This window comes from Myotis myotis, unplaced genomic scaffold (genome assembly GCF_014108235.1).
Source record: "Myotis myotis isolate mMyoMyo1 unplaced genomic scaffold, mMyoMyo1.p scaffold_m19_p_17, whole genome shotgun sequence".
NCBI lineage: Eukaryota > Metazoa > Chordata > Mammalia > Chiroptera > Vespertilionidae > Myotis > Myotis myotis.
The window spans coordinates 15,900,881-15,908,574 of NW_023416321.1; positions in this window are offsets into that span (position 1 = coordinate 15,900,881).

Sequence of the window (7,694 nt, forward strand, 5' to 3'; positions counted from 1 at the left end):
ATAGGTGAGTCTGCCGGGGTGGTAGCGGTAGCGTCTCCTGAGAACTCCCAGGTGCCAGGTGGCCCAGCCCAGCCCCACCCCTTTCAAGCTGCTTCCACCAGGGCTCTGCCCCCTGTTGCTGGGAGGGGCTGCCCTCGGGGCTGGCACCCAGAGGGTGGGGAGCAGGGATGTGCCAGAGCCTGCCAGTGTGATTAGGAGCCTTGGAATCCGAAAGGGTGGGAGTGAGTCTGAAAGTGCTGGTGTGCGGGAGTGCGAAGGTCCGTGTGCTTGTGCGCAGTGTGGCTGTGCGAGGCTGGGTGTGAGCGGGTGCCTGTGTGTGTGTCAGAACGTCCATCCAGGGCAGTGTCCTGGGTTCTCCACGTGCGTCCCTGTGCCTTTGTGAACAGGACTCTAGGGGTTCACTCGCTCACTCACCCAGACATATTTATTTATTTATTTTAAAATATATTTTTTATTGATTTCAGAGAGGAAAGGAGAGGTAGAGAGAGAGAGAAACATCAATGATGACAGAGAACCACCGATTGGATGGCTGCCTCCTGCACGCCCTCTACTGGGGATCGAGCCCGGGATCCAGGCATGCACCCTTGCCGGGAATCAAACCCCGGGACCCTTGAGTCCACAGATCGACGCTCTGAGTCTATCCACTGAGCCAAACCGGCCAGGGCAGAACATATTTATTGAGCACCCACTGGTGCTGGGCATCACTAGTGGGCACAGCAGGCCAATCACCCTGCCTTGATGGCGCCTGCATTCCAGCAGGGAGATAGGCAGGAAACACTACGTGCTATAAAGCTTTAGATAAATAAGATGAAAAATGGAGCTGGGTAAGGGGATGGAGAGAATGGAGCGGTTGAAGTTTAAGAAGTGTGTTGATGTGTGTGTCCAAGTGTGCATCGGAGAGTGGCGTCTCTGAGTGTGTGGTGATGAGGCAGAGTGTGTGTGTGTGTGTGTGTGTGTGTGTGTGTGTGTGGAGGGTATCCACTGGGAGCAGAAGCCTGGCCCCTCTCTAGGCACCAGACAGGCCTCCAGCCCAGGCCGTCCCAGCCAGCGTGCCGTCTCAGCTCTCGTTCCCAGGCAGCGCCAGCCCCTCCTGTCTTTCCCTAATGCCAGCTTCTCCCCGGTGCCGGGCCAGCTCCCCAAACCGGTGAGACAGATTCCCAGCAAGTCCCAGCGTGGGCCTCTGGGGCCCTCCCGCCCGTTCTCCCAGCCCCACCCAGCCAGACGCCCTGGCCTCCTCCATGTCTGTCTCCTTCCCCCACACCCAGCGCCACACCCAGCACCTTGTCAGTCACTGCATCTGTAGTAAAATGGGTAGAAGGTTAGTGACGGCCAATAGGGCACTGGGGATGGAGACCTCACACAGTGGGCCAGACTCAGATGCCCCACACAGAGGTGTGCTGGACCCAGAAAGTCCCCATCCTAAGAACAGCATCACTATTACAAGGTATTGAATACCTACTATGTGCCAGGCACTTGGCAGGTTCTTTTTTTTTTTTTAATATACTTTATTGATTTTTTACAGAGAGGAAAGGAGAAGGATAGAGAGTTTGAAACATCGATCAGCTGCCTCCCGCACACCCCCTTCTGGGGATGTGCCCGCAACCAAGGTACATGCCCTTGACCGGAATCGAACCTGCGACCCTTCAGTCTGCAGGCCGACGCTCTATCCACTGAGCCACACCGGTCAGGGCAGCAGGCTCTTTATAACACGCAGAACAGTCTTGTCATGTGGATACCAATCCCCCTCGGCCACAGGTGAGGCTGTGGGATGAGAAGCAGCCTGTCCAAGGCTCCCCAAGGGTGGTGGTGGCTGAGCTGGGTTTGAACCTTTCTCCCCAAGTCAGGGTCGGCTTTGTCCCTTTCCGGGTGGGGAACCTTTCTTCTGCTGAGGGCCATTTGCATATTTATAGCATCATTCCTGGCCATACAGAATTATTAACCTAAAAATTAGCCTGCTAGGTTTGGTCAAACATTTCATTAACTCACCCTAATGCCTTGGCGGGGCCAGGCCCAATGATTCCGATGTTCCCCACCCCAGCTCCAGGCTGTCCACTGGGGCCAGATAGAGGAAGGTGAGGGCCAGATGTGGAGACAAAAGGCCCACGTTGGCACCGCTCACTTCAGGAGACAAGGAGTTCCAGAAGGCAGGGGGGAGTGGGGAGGGAGGTAGGGAGGGAGGGATGATCATACTGTCAAGGGCCCTCTCTCGGGCCTGATCCCAGAGCCAGCCTGCCCCTGCTGTCAGCTCCCTGAGATGGGGCCGGATGTTAGGGGGCCTGGGGACAGACTTGCTGGAGTCACTTAGACCAGCCTCTTCTTGGATCCTAAGTGATGGTCAAGTGGGGTGGGAGGAGTCCCATGGCCTTCCCCCACATTCCAGTAAATTACAATGGAAGAAATTCCCCCTTGGATTTGAGAAATAGTTCTTGAAGTCTTACCCTCTTGTTCCCCTTGGACCCTCTCCCAGGGTCCCCTGGGGACGAACAGTGACACTCTCCTGTGTCAGAAGACTGTGTCTGCCTAACCTGACTGGGGGAGTCCTGGCAGCCGCAGGGCCAAGCCCCCCACCGCTTCCCCACTCTGGGCTCTTCATCCAGGCTTTCTCTTGCAACTTCTCTCCAAGGCTCTGGCAGATGCCCCTAATTTCATCGATGGCAAAACTGAGGCCCAGAGAGGCTAGACTGGGCCCCCAGGACCAGGGCTCACTCTAAGCTAGGCTGGTACCCTCCTGCCCAGCTCCCTTCCCAGGATCCAGCTCCAAGATGACTGGGGATTAGATGGGAGGGTGCTGGAGACTGGGAGCACCCACCCCAGTCAACCTCAGGCCAAACCCAAGGCCAACCTGTGGACACATCACCTCATAATTACCACCTGCCTGGGACCCACCTGGTGCCAGGGTGCCTGGATAGCATCTCTTTAGTCCCCCAAGCAGCCCTTGGTGTGGGAGCATCTCCCATGCCCATGACGCAGGTGGGGAAACGGAGGTAAGGGGGCGGACATACTTGCTGGTTTACCACACACACCCTGTGCACGTGCACGCACACACACACACATACTTGATCCTCGGAATCTGTGAAGGGACTCGCTAAGGTCAGCCACTCGGAAAGAAGTCAAGAGGATTTGACATCTCCCATTTCGGGTCACCTTTTCCCTCTTTCCTTTTAGAAGAAGAGCAAAGTCAGAGGTGGCCACTGGGGAGTCCTTCCTTTTCCCCTGGACCACTTGGCTAATCCTCATGGCCTTCCTGGAGGAGGAGGCTGGGAAGGGTCCAGGTTCAGCCAGTCTAAGTGGGGAGTCTGGCCTCTCTCTCTGGCTGGGGTGGGTGTGCGGAGCCTCACAGCCACAGAGGACTTCCCGTTCCTATTTTTTGTTATCTCCAAATGAGGTCATGCACCCAGTTACAAAGACACAGGGACAGGAATGAAGTTCAAAAATGCTTGTCATATGAGTTCAACCTTTAGCACAATTATTTTGATAACCCTGGCTGGTTTTCTGTTTGTTTGTTTAAAAACACTTTGGTATTCTCAAAAATGGAAGTGCCCCTGGCCTCCCCCCAGCTTCCCTCACACACGCTTTGGATGGAGCTGGCTTCTCTCCAGCACCCTCCTCACAGCTGGGTCCGGCCTTCACCGCCGCCCCCCTCGACCCCCCACTCCCCGCCCCTCCCCCTAACACGACTCCCAGGTTCTCTGCTGGGGCCATAAATCATCCATGAACTGTACGTTGGCTGCTTCTTGAACTGGAGGCTGAAGTGCTGATGAAATATTCAAGGATCTCAACTCTCAAATTCCCTGGTGGCCCAGGGATGGGCCTGGGGAAGATGGGATTGATGTTCAAGGCCAGGGGCCTCCAAGTCCTGACTCCAGTTTCCACAGAGGGAGTGAGAGGGCGGCGAGCTGGGGGGAGGGTCTTTGCATAACCCATGGCTGCTGCTCTGGGAGTGGTGCCCTGGGGTTGAGAGGGTTGAGAGGAAGTGGAGGGAGGTACTGACTTAGACCTCTGAGGAGAGCTGGTGGGCAGGAGACAAAGCTTCAAGTCCCAGCCCTGCCAGGAATTGGCTTGTGTGCTTTTAGGGAAGTTCATTCATCCCCTGACTCCAGCCTCAGTTTCCCCATATAGACAAGGAAGGAGGCTCTGATTGGCCTCTTCCTTCTTTTTCTTCCCAAGGACTCTCAACAGATGAGGGTGTGTGTGTGTGTGTGTGTGTGTGTGTGTGTGTGTGTGTGTGTTGGGAAGGGAGGGGTGGCCTCTGTGGGAAGGGCACCTGTCAGGGCAGGCATCTCTCCTGGTTGGTGGGGGAGGGAGGGGCAGGCAGGCTGGCAGGGTGGGTGGGGCCCTAGCTGTGTCAGCCTGTGAGTGGAGTTGCCAGGAGCAGGAAGGGGGGTGACTCAGGTGGCAAGACCTACCCCCTCGCTCCCCACCCATTCACTCAGGAGGGGGAGGGGGTGCTCAGAGAGCTGGGGAGACCCAGGACCAGAATACAATCCTGACGATCCTGACGTGTGCAGCCCACCCTGTTGGGTTCCTGAAGTCCTGGAATTGCACTTGGGGAGGGGACTAGGGGGGCCAGAGAGGGCAAACCCAGGATAGACCTTCTCTGGAAAGGGCTTGACCTTCCTCCCTTCCTCTACCGCTCCCTCTGCCACCACCAGCCCCTGGTATCTCACCGAGGCCTGTGCTATTTCTGGCCTCTCCTATCTCTGTATTCTGTCTCCCTGTTTTCCCTTTGACATTCCATCCCTGCCCACACATCTTGCAGGGAAGTGTTACTGGAGCTACCTCTACAATTAAGAGCCCACCCCCTACTGTGGCTGGGCACACACCCAAAGGCCCAGACCCAGGCCTGGGCAGCCTCTAGCCGCCAGGCTCCTCCCCTAGACAAAGGGCAGCAAAAAAGGCAGGAGCACTCCTACCCCAGGGTCTGGTACCGTCCTACATCCCACCTTGCTCCTACCTGCTCCTGCTCCTGCTCCTGTTCCTGTTCCTGCTCCTGCCCCTGCCCCTGCCCCTGCCCCTGCCCCTGCCCTGCCCTGCCCCTGCTGCCCCTGCCCCTGCCCCTGCTCCTGCTCCTGCCCCTACCCCTGCCCCTGCCCCTGCCCCTGCCCCTGCCCCTGCCCCTGCTCCTGCCCCTGCCCCTGCCCCTGCCCCTGCCCCTGCCGCTGCCCCTGCCCCTGCCCCTGGCCCTGCCCCTGCCCCTGCTGCTGCTGCTGCCCCTGCCCCTGCCCCTGCCTCTGCCCCTGACCCTGACCCTGCTCTTGCCCCTGCTCTGGGGGATGCGTGTGTCCTTCTTGCCAGAAGAGTTTGGGAGTCCAGAGGCCCTTCTGCAGCAGCTAATGTCCTCTCCAGGCTCAGGGGTCACTCTGAGCAAGTACACCCCCAACACCCCAGCGGAGGGCAGGGGCGGGAGTGTAAATGGAGGCTCACATACATGGATCTAAATAACACACAGGTCAAACTAGTAAACTGTGGAGTAAGATACACCTTGACAAGTACACCTTCACAATGAACTGAAGGGCTAGGATGCAACTGAGAATTCTGAATCCTTCTCAGAACATGGCAGCCTGGGGATGACTGTCCCCTGGCCCCAGCCCCTGGGCCATCTCCCCTTTCCTTCGCACCATGAACCCCCCCGCCACATACACACACACTGCAGAGGATGTCCAGTACACGCGTGTAGACACCCCAGCTTGCATATCCGTGACGTGTCCATCTCTCCCCCATAACCGCCCTGTCAGCCTTTGCCTCAGTGCGCACAGACCATGCGCGGTGCTGCTGGCCATTCCCAGGGGGAAGGGACCTGCAGGTGCTATAAGCAGGGGTCAGTGATGGGCGAGGGGTTCCCGAGGGGGTGGTACCAGGATGTGGTCTCAACGGGGAGGTATGAACTCTGTGTAGGCCTGTCCCCCTGGGCCCCGTGCCAGCCCAGGAGGACCACGGGCCTTCCCAAGGGCAGGAGCCAGAGCAGGAGCCCCGTCCCGCCTATGGATGGCCCTGCCTGGCTGAGAGAAAGGCCATGCTCCAGGTGCCTCTTGGTTTTTGCAAAGCCTTGGATTCCAGCGCCTGCCGGGACAGCCCAGTTGCCCGCTCTCCTTCCTGCTGCTGTACCGTGAGAGCGGCTGTGTGATGAAGGACCCTCATCAGCCCGAAGTTTAGCAACCCATGGGCTCTCCCAGTCTTTCTTGATAGAGGTGGCCATTCCTGAGGCCCAACAGGAGAAAAGAGTGTGTGTGTGTGTGTGTGTGTGTGTGTGTGTGTGCGCGCGCGCGCGCACGCGCTGGGGAGAGAGCTGACAGCTGGCACGGCTGGCATGTGTGTGTCTGAGTCTGTGCCCAGGAGTGTATATCCCTGAGGCGTGGGCACGGAAGCTGTGTGTGTGTGACTGGTGCAGACCCACATCCCTGCCTGCCTCCGCCTGGGGAAGGGGCCCCCACAGAAAAAGGCCATGTTTGAACAGAGAACGGAATCTCCTCCACACCCTTATATGGCCCCGAGGCCCGTGGTGGAGGACCAGGGAAGCAGACACAGATGGTGGGGGAGGCCCCTGGCTGTTGTTCACCCCCCCCCCCCCGCAGTGTCTCCCCACCCCTCACCAACTCCCCTCCCTGCCACCAGCCCCTCATCTGACCCCTCTTTGCCAGCAACTTCTGTCTCTGGGGAGCTTGGGACGGGCCACTTGGTGCTCTTTCCTTCTTTACTCTGAGGCCCCAGAAAGCTGCAGGGTTGAATGAACCCGATGTGTTCTTGGAGGCCCGAGCGCTCTGCTCCCACCGCGGTTCGGGCAAGAGAAACGAGTTTAAACTGCAGACATTTGAATTGAGGCTGAACATCAGAAGAACTTCCCAGATTTAGAATAAGGAGCCAAGGAGGAAGCTCCTTTACTAGAGATCTGCAAACAAGTCCCTGCCTGTGAAGGCTTGGCCGCAGGGGACTGGGTAGGATGGTCTTGTGGCCTTCCCTTCAAGTTCAAGCCACAGAGGAGGCTGTGGTCACAGAGACTCTCATTCTGACCCTTTATCTTTAGGCACCTCCTCACCCCAAGACCACGTCCCCCCCGACAGACAGCTGCTTATCACAAACATCATTTTCTGATTCTTTTCTGTACCCTCAGTGCCTGGCGGACACACAGTAGGTGCTTAAGAAATGGTCAGAACATTCCTTGATGTGGGGGCAGCAATACAGCTCTTATCTCAGTCTTTCCTGATGCTGGGGTGGTGCCTCCCTCCACCCAGTCCCAGCCCAAGCGCTTAGCTCTGAGGCCTTCATGTTACAGCACGTTCCAGGCTGACAGGCAGGGAGCATTTCAGGGAGACACACACACACACACGCACACGCACACGCACACGCTTTATTCTGAAGCCTTATTTCTGCCCTTCCACCCCACTCAGGCTCCTCCACCCTCTGCAGTCAACCAGCTCTACCCTGCCTGTGTGCTGAAGCTGGGAGAAAGGAAGGGGTTAAGCCAGTCTTGGGTCTGGAAGTGTGCCTGTCAGTGTGTCTGTCAGTGGGGGTGTGGGGGTGGGGAGGTGGACAGGTGGGCAGGGGAAGGTGGGAGGTGGGAGCGGGAGGACGTGAAACCTTGGTGGTGGCAGCAGCCTAGGATTGTGAGCTCTTTTCCTCCCAAGCAGGGGACTGGCCAGTACACCCTGTGGCAGTGTGGCAAGCAGGTGGGTGGGCAGGGGTAAGGGAGGAAGGAA